Raw genomic sequence first — 10,392 nt, forward strand, 5'->3', positions numbered from 1 at the left:
CAGTGAAAAAAAATGAAGTAACAGTATACACTATACAGTATACAATTTAATATAATAAGCAGATTATTGTTAAACAAAAAAATCATAATTTTATAGTAAATTATTATCCTTATTAATTAAGTATATGTATACCAAAGTATATAAAAAACTTAAAAATAAAAATAACAAATGTTCGAACAAATCATACAAATTGCAATGGTCAGTATGATGTTAAAAAATAATGATAGACAATTGTGATAACTAATAATCAAAAAATAATATGTAGATATATTATATTATTATGACATAATATGTTATAATAGGTACTTATAATATTTTGAACTGTAAACTAAAATTATGAGATACAATTAATAGATATTCAAACCATTAAGTCAAATATAAATCAACTATTATAATTATTTAGTATTTATAGCTTTTTCTAACACAATAATTTCATTTTCATTTTGAATTTTTTAGTTTACTTACTAGACAAATATAATTTAGTTTTATATAAGGAAGGCTTAATTAATACTGGCGGAGTTTTCATATACCCATTAAAGGTAAGAAAATAAAACTGGCGGAGTTCACATTAAACCTTTTCATTACCTTTTTATCTAACCGGTATTCTGGCGGAGTTTACAATCACCCAGATGGCGCCACTATTGTATTTTTACAATCCCTTATATTCTCCTTTAGGGGTCAAATTATCGAACTTTATTTATGCCTAAAACCTGCCCCGTAATATCCTCTTTCATTTAAAAAAAACTTCATGACAATTGGATAAGAAGTTTCGAAGCCAAACAAAGATTTTCTCTTTTGCTTGATTTCAGTTTTATATATATACTTAGATATAATATAATTTATAGCCAATTGCGCTACACGTGTAATAAAAAAAAATATTTTTATTTTTTAATACTTACAATTTTTTGAATAAGTTTAAAATAGCTAATTTGTGAATATGATTATATGAACGATTTGGATGGTAAAGTCTTTATCTAAGACTTAGGTTCTAAGTCGAGTAGTTTAATTTTTAGAATTTTTTAAAATATCAATATTAAATTAATTTGGAACACAATATCTTTTTAAAAAATACTATTTTTGGAAATTTGTTAACATGGGTATATTCTAACTATTTACTAATCATAAAATGTTAACAATTTATGTCATAGTAGCATACATTTTTTTTTTTGTCAGTTCTTTCTGTATTCGAGACAAATTTCCAAATGTATATTATTTTTGAGAAAAACGACCTTGTCACGTTTTGGTCACACAATGGCATACATTTACTCGCTACCTACAGAAATTTGAATGACCCTGCAGGGTAGTGACACAAAGGGCAGTTGGATATAATAATAAAATATTCAGATTATTTCCTCCTCAATGTATGAATACCACGTATTTCACATGTGACGGTGCATAAGAACAACAACAAGTAGGATTTCACATAACTAATGTATCCTGTTACTGGCAACGGGATAAAATGTAACCCAAAGACGTACATCTAACAATAAAATATATTCTTTTGTCACAGTTATACCTACATCTAAATGAATGGTTAGGATCTTTATATTCACAAGATTAATATTTTTTTCTTCTTGGAAATACTTTATTTAAAATACTTTAAAAGACAGTCTCCCGCAGTTAGAGGTGTTACCTACAATGAACACAAGAGGATAGTATAACACTGAGGATCTTAGTAACAAATGGAAGTAACTTTTATGCATGTGTCGTACCTTCTCGGAACTCGAACTCGTTACTAACAATTCGATACGGCAGAGGAATGTTATACATTATATTCTAAATAATAATAAAATACATACAATTTAATTCGATCAGGGACAGACGAAAGCACTGAATGTGTTGTATTTATTGCCTACGTACTGGCGACTCGCTATACATAAACAATATAATAATCATTTGCCTAATAAATAATGCCGGAAAAAATAACCCTATAATAAAAATACCTGACACATATTCACGAGATTTCAATGACAGTCTATGAATGATTTAAAAACAAACAGTACATTTTTTTAGTAATAATGCATTTGTAATACATTTTTAATACATTTTTAATCTAAATACAATATTCATATATATAAAATAACTTATACTTACAAATAATCCATTTTTGTTTCAGTCCAATTTTTTTTGAAATGTCAATAATATATTATAACCATTTTCATAGGCAAAACTATAAAATGTCATTAGGACAGGCCAAATGATAAATATCAAAAGAAATTGTCATTTTCATTTTTTCGTGGTTGGTACCAATAATAATATGAGTGTTTAATATATAATATTTAGACTTAAATAAAAACACGGGATAAATGATAACTAATAAACGATGAAATGTGGGGTGATCCAATATACATATACATATATACGGCATACGCTTTACGTATATATTTACGCACTCCTTTTATACACGCACGCGAGTACGCCATAGGCGTAACTAGACCTTAAAGTTGGGGGGCTTCAGCCTAACATATTTAATATAAATAACAAATGTGGGGGGCTCCACCCCCAACACCCCCTATACTCGTTCCTCAAATAACATTCATTATTAAATTATAATATTATTTTACTATTATACATTTTTTAGTGTGTATGGCATGTATAAAACAAATAATAAAAAATTGGTATTGTTACGTACCTACGTATAAATTAATTATGTATAAACTATGTATAGCGTATCGCACGTTCTTAGCAATATCTAACGGATGTAACTAATAAGACAATTAGTATATTATATCACGCGGAGATCGTTGCAAAAGCATAGTATGAAACAATCAAACCATAAAAGCATCGTCACACGTATCTCCTCGGGAATGTCAACACACATACAGAGGATGCGAGTCGTCCAGCATACCAAGTCGAGACCCGGACTCTGTCTCATGACCGGATTTAGCCACTGCAACGACCACCCACTCCAAAGGACCCGATCATATATATACGAGCCCATGACAAGAGCTCGTCAGACGGTTTAGGGACACATAAGACACTTAGAGGCAGGTCGTAACACCACTCACTGTCATATATTTATAATATTGTAATTTTGTACTTGTTAATAAACACTCAAATATAACATAACACATCAAGTGTTCATCTCTGCGTTGGTGTATGTATCGACGTCAGTTGGGACGTAACAGTATTGAGATAAGTAAACATTAAAATAGTAACATATTATTAAGTATTATTTTAGATAATTTATCACCATACACTAATAATGAATAATATATTTTTCCAAGATATTAATAAAAAAAAAACTATATTTAAAATTAAAGTTGAAAAATGTAGCTACCGTTGGTGGGACTAGGAATTTTGACAGGGGGGGGGGCTAAAATTTGTTTTGTTTTGGCCCCCCAAATCCCCCCTAGTTACGCCTATGGAGTACGCGACTCATTCAACACAATATAAATAATATCCTACAGAGGTTTGGTAAAAACAAAACAATCGATTATCAACGGCGCCAGACGACACCATTGTAACTCATACACTTCAAGACCCCTTCGACGTTTGGACATAATAACACAATAAATCACCGATGGCACTTTTATCACATAGTTCAAAATAAAATCATAAACCATAGTCTGTTTTGTCATAACGTATATTAAATATTAATAAGACGTACAATCTCGCTGAACAGGTTTTACATCTAAGAAAGGTGTGGCTCATAATTAATTTTAGGCACATTATTTAAAACGTTATACGCATTATTTTGAACATTTAACAAAAAACCTATATCATATAATGATAATGATTATATAATCGTATATTATGTATATAATGACAGGATATATGATTATTATATAAGTATAAGTATAACATATATATATACCTATACAGTATATAATAAATAACGTATGGTGTAAGTATAATGTAAATTAAAAAATATGATACTGGTGTAACGGATAGTATCCGTTTACTCACAACAATAAAGTATTATTATATTAACAGATAAATTAGGAATAGCGAGTGGGTAAACGACCTTCTTAAACAATTTTGGCAATAGTCAAAATTGCAAATATACGAATAAAATAGAAGGTTAATCATATAGTTAAAATAACCGAGTGATTATTCGCGAGTCATATTATATTTTCTAAAAACATAAATCACGTATCTATTGACAGGATATGGGGATTGCCAAAGCCACGAGATATACGTATATATGTATATGTACGCAACTATAGACCAAAATGTGATAACTGATAAATATTTAGTAATTCGCAGAAGAGATGACTTTGCACAATAACACACATAACAAATTAGCTGTCAGAACATTATGGCGAATACTCAGATTAGATTAGGAATATCGCAAGTGCGTGGGCTGAGTCGATGGTCACACGGACCACATCCGTTAGAGAAGAGATAGCGTATCGATAGGCAGGGGGAGCAGGGACTCGAATATAAAAGGGAGCTTGAAATAGCCTGTATTCAGACGTGTCTACTCCAGAGCACAACAAGCACCTTCACGTCACTCTGTGTAGTAACTTGTCATTTGGACTTAGACAAATTACTGAAGACATTTTAATAAACTACAAAGTATCTTTTTATCTTTCTACATTCATTTATAAACTACCTTGTCAACATCTTCATCATCAACAAAAGTGGTCTTGCTTCCTGCAAAATCATAATATACTCGTAGTCAACGGCTATCAGAATATTACTCTGACCGCTCCAACCTACGAGAATATTACACTGGAATGTGGTTCTCGAACCGACTAGGCGTGGGATTCTTACAGATAATAAATTGACGCACGTCCCGTGTGGGTGTGGACAACGGATAAGTCGATAGACAGGGGTAAGGGAGGAAGGTAGGAAGCCTTATAAAAACCAGAGACGAAACGGCCTGTACTCAGACGTGATTTACCATCATACATGCGAGCACCTTTGCGAGAGACAGTATATCGATTTTGTCATTATGGACTTAGTATATTTTTCCTATCAAATAGTATATATATATATAACGATATCATATTTGATTTGTTTTGAACTAGCTGTTTAGGAACATTTTTAGTTTCCAATTTTATTAGTCTATTTTTCTATGAATGTCAATAAAACTTTATTAGTTCGGTACAAGAGCTTGGAAATTTAATATAAGACTCCTACTATATTGTTACAATGAAATTTGAAAAATATTAAAAATCCTCTGTCACAATTTATTTTTATAAGTATTTATAGTTAAAATATTGACAAAATACCTAAAATTCACGAAAATGTACAAATTATGTTGAGTGGGAAATTCATAATACATTTTCGATTTTAATCTAAGATTTGAAAATGTAATACAAGATTTCTTATAAGTTTGTCTACCTTTATCAACAAAAAAAATGTTTACAAGCAAAACAAATTATATTTTTATGAGTATTTGAAGTTCATATTTTTACAAGATTGGATATTCACTCCATTTCTTATGTAGCGATTTTGTTATTTTGTTGTAATTAAAAAACGAATAACTTTAGATACATGCAAATTTCACTGAATGTTAATATTTTCATTTTCTATACACCATAAAATGTTAACTCTTTTTGAGTTGTTTACGGACATTGTCAGTTTTCAATTTTTTTAGTTTTTTAGTAGGTAGTTTAGTAAAAAAAATTTTGTTTGTTTGGAAAATTGAAAACTGAAAATCGTGAAAATTTAATACAAGACTCTTGATATATTGTTATAATAGTACCTACTTAAAAAATATTAAAAATACTTGCCTACCTTTATTATGCACATTATATTTTAACACATTACGTGTAGCAGTCAGCAGATCAAATATATGTTGAGATATACATATATACCATATATATAAACTCGTTAAAATAATTGATAATCAAAGGAACGTGATTGACTTACAAACTGATATAAATAGCATTCAGTATATTGGTGCTCAGCTAACCACCTTTCATTAAATATCAACAAATGCAAATTTGTGCGCTTTTGTTTAATTAAAAATCCTATCAACTATAACTACTATATTCGAATTTAAATATTGAATTATTGGCAACCTTATTTGTTTTAAAAGAAACTTCCACAACACTATAAATAAAGATTTATTCTATCCCATCCCTTATAAAACAAACTATATGATAAATATTGCTGTATAGTGACATAGTGTATCAGAGTTCACATACGATGTATAATTTTTACTATAGGTAAGCTTGCGTAGTTGCGTTTATAATATAACATATTATAATAATATAATTTATAGGGCATAAGTACAACATGCATATGAATAAATAAATATACCGCTGTTTTTGTTCTAGGACATAATAATATTATTATTAATTAGTGATGAATGATGTTTAAACATTTTTCCCGGCTGTTTATGTCTGTATTATTTTACACTCGTAGAAGGATACCTACATTAAAATGTAATCTAGCCTCTAGGAATAGTAGTTTATGAGACAAAACTAGGACTGAGATATTATTTTATTAATGCCGTAAAAAATCTTGAAAAATGACATTAAAATGAAAATTAATACATATGCAATAATAACATGAAAAATTCGAAAAATGCGTTACAAAAATGACTTAAAATTTATAAAAAATATATAATTATATAATTATATAACTATATATAAAAAAATATTAGAGGTGTATTTTTGTTTTTTCAAATATAGTATTTTAAATTTTTAAATAAGTATTAGTACTTACTTTGGTAGTATATTAGTTTAAAGTTAAAATAAAGTTGTACACATAGCTAGATCTCATTTCCACAGCGTTAATACAAGTACCTATGTTATATTTTATTCATGTTATTGTGACGTTGACGCCATATTATATTAATGTAATCATATATTTTAATTACATATTAATATATTATCCCACTGTATAATAATAATATATTTACTTATATTTATTTCATATTTGTGAAGAGCCACGACGTATATTGATATTTAAAGTAAACCGACCTTACCTAACCAAACCATTACCCCCTATGGGCTATGACGTATATTAATGTACATTATTCCTCTCTCTTTATATTGGCGATTGAAAGCTTATTTTATCTGGCCGGCGGTGGGTGATCTGTAACGGGGAACTAGTAAAATAACATAGGTATAATTAATGATACACAGCGTCCCCGCTACATCTTAACTCTTTCAATTGCCAATATATTAATAAATTATAATAATTTTATGTATCAGATTATAAGAACCATTGAACCCATTGCCCATATCACTAGCGATAACGTTCTACAGGCCGGAAACGCCGATGAAGTAAAACTCGTATTATTATAATATATACCTACTATAATAAATTATTGTGTATACCTACCATAAATCGTATTTATTAATTATTTAGAATTTTTTTTCCTGGAAAATTGGGTAATAATGGCTTCTCGGTTAGACAATAGACATCGTCCCTGTTTTATATAATATGAACGTCCAAGTTGTACACATATAGTCACTGTTACATGCCGTTCACTCAGTGATCCACATATTATGACATTATTCAGTATAGCGTGTGGTTAATTAATTCAAGACAATGTCCACAGTTGAATTAAATAGTCATTAGTCAATATACCTATTGTATAAAAACACAAGTGTAATCAAAATATAAAATAGCTTGGTGGTCTTAGTCTCATAGACTATACTAACCTAGGTAATAAGTTGTAAAGTGCATGGACCTATTGAAAATCAACGACCATAGTATATCTGAATATGCTGTTCCTTGAAATCCCTGATATAATATGGTGCTTACCATATTGTAACGCTTCTCTTATAATCTAGAAGTACTATAGAATTTGGTCAACGCTTTTGGCTTTGTTGTTGTCTTCGTAACCCGTAAGTGAATGTTGTTTTTGTAAAATCTAGTGGCTAAACCATATTTTACAGTTTATAAGCAATGTGAAATTGAAATGGTACCTAAAATTATCATATTTCATATTGAAAAAACATGTTTATACGTTTTTAGCAATTATTTAGCAAATTTACTCGAATGTATTAACACTACGGAGGTACTTTTAAACTATAGACTGTCGCTTGGTCTTGTAATATACTCGTAGGTCTGAGTAGTCAGTGTAATATTCTGATAGCCAGGTGACTACGAGAAATATTATGATTTTCAGGAAGCAAGACCGTTTTGTTGACGATGAAGATGATGATAAGGTAGTTGATAAATAAATTTGTAGACAGGTGAAATGTTACTATGTGGTTTATTAAAATATACTTCAATAACTTGACTAAGTCCAAATAAAAGATTATTATACAAAGTGTCGTGAAGGTGCTCGAAGTGCATTGGAGAAAACACGTCTGAATACAGGCCATCTCCGGTCTGCTTTTATAAGGGCCTAAGCTCTCCTACCTACCCCCCGGTAAATTGACTTATCCATAATATGTCGTCATGTTATTGGTGTCCTGTGCACTGCGTGTGAATGCTGATTCCACGAACCGTCAATTATCTGTTGCACTCACATCCTGTTTTTTGGTTTTTGAATATATGCACATATATCTATTTTGTGAAGAGCAAGCCCCCATATCCTGTCGTTATATACATAACTTGTGGTTTTTAAATGTTTATATTTTATTATAATATTATTCTCGATTAATTTTATTGTCCAGCGGTCCATATATTTATAATTTGATTATTATATATAAAATATTGTGATGGTCATCTCCGCTTTTTAGTGTCACCCCTTAGCACCTATGTTGTTATGTTAACTATACTTGTATGATTTTGCAGGAAGCAAGACCGTTTTGTTGACGAATTAAGATGATGATAAGGTAGTTGATAAATAAATTTGTAAACAGGTGAAATATTACTGTGTGGTTTATTAAAATATTCTTCAGTAAATTTGACTAAGTCCAAATAATGAAATTATTACACAAAGTGTCGTGAAGGTGCTCGAAGTGCAGTGGAGAAAACACGTCTGAATACAGGCCATCTCCGGTCTGCCTTTATAAGGGCCCAGGCTCTCCTACCTAACCCCCGGTCCATTGACTTATCCATAATGTGTCGTCATGTTATCGGTGTCCTGTGTACTGCGTGTGAACCTAATCATAATGATGATCCCACGAACCGTCAATTATCTGTTGCACTCACATCCTGTTTTCTGGCTTCAACTATAATGCACATTTATCTACTTATTTGAAAAGCTAGCCCCATACCCTGCCGTTAAATACATGGCTTGTGGTTTTGAATGTGTTTTATTATATTATTATGCTCGATTAGTCCCACCGTCTAACCAGTGGCGCAACTACACCTAATGGTGCCCTAGTTACTAAAATTACTTGGTGTCCTACTACATATTATTTGCATTATACAATTATAATTTATAGTTATGGTGACCAAATAAACAAATTTAAAAAAGTACATTTTAAGACCTTAGCTCCTCTGTCAAAATTGAACAATGTGAATACTATTATACCCATTTTGCCCATGCCATAGCTCATAGGTCATCTTCATCTATAAAAATTGTTTATTTTATTTATTTATTTTTTTTTTATCATAAACTATAAAATCTAATTATTGGTGTGTGTCTTTATGACAAAAATATTTTGAAATTTAAGTAATTTTAAGTACACTTAAACTGATTAGCTACTAACCAACCAGAATATATTAAGTCAAACCATAAAATATAAATGGATAGGTAATCAAAATTCAGTGTTGGGTAAGTTACTTTTAAAAAGTAATTAAGTTACTTTACTCTTTAATTAGAGATAAATGTAATTAAGTTACTTAACTCGTTACTCAAATCAAATTGTTGTGAAATTACTTTACTTTTCAAATAGAAAAGTAACTCATTACTTTCTCGTTACAAAAAAAAAAAAAAAATATTTTTTTTTCAAATTTCTTGGCAATTATCATTCTGCAGGCAATAATGTAACTTTTTATAGAAATACATTACCAATGGTATAAAGGTATAATATTATAAAAAATTTGTACAAAAAAAAAGAAGATGTACAGTTAATACATATTTACATAACAGTATTACAATAGTAATTACTTATGAGTTATGACTATTAAAAAATAGTACTAATTAATTGTAGCTACTTATCAATAGTAATAATTATTATATAGTTAATTATAATATTATGTATTTGTGTCACAAACTGACAACATAAACTTATACCTATACCTATCAGTAGTGCGTCAATTGATCGACTAACACCAATAAGGAATAATAGCATTCAATCTTGTGTTTGTGTTATTAAATATTATGTTTGTGAAAATAAAATCACAATACATATAGAACATAATAATAACTTATACAATTATAAAAATAAACCGTTTCTTATAAATGCCAAATGTGAAATGGCTATAATGATTTATAACGGCGTAATGTATAAATATTTCGATTCTATTTAATTGTCAGAAATAAAATGCTATAGGTATTCTAATGTAAATTCTAAATACAGCAATAACTAATAAGTATTTTCAAATTGAACAGTTTTTGTACAACACTAAATTATTTATAAAACC

Source organism: Acyrthosiphon pisum, chromosome A2 (genome assembly GCF_005508785.2).
Source record: "Acyrthosiphon pisum isolate AL4f chromosome A2, pea_aphid_22Mar2018_4r6ur, whole genome shotgun sequence".
NCBI classification, from domain to species: domain Eukaryota; kingdom Metazoa; phylum Arthropoda; class Insecta; order Hemiptera; family Aphididae; genus Acyrthosiphon; species Acyrthosiphon pisum.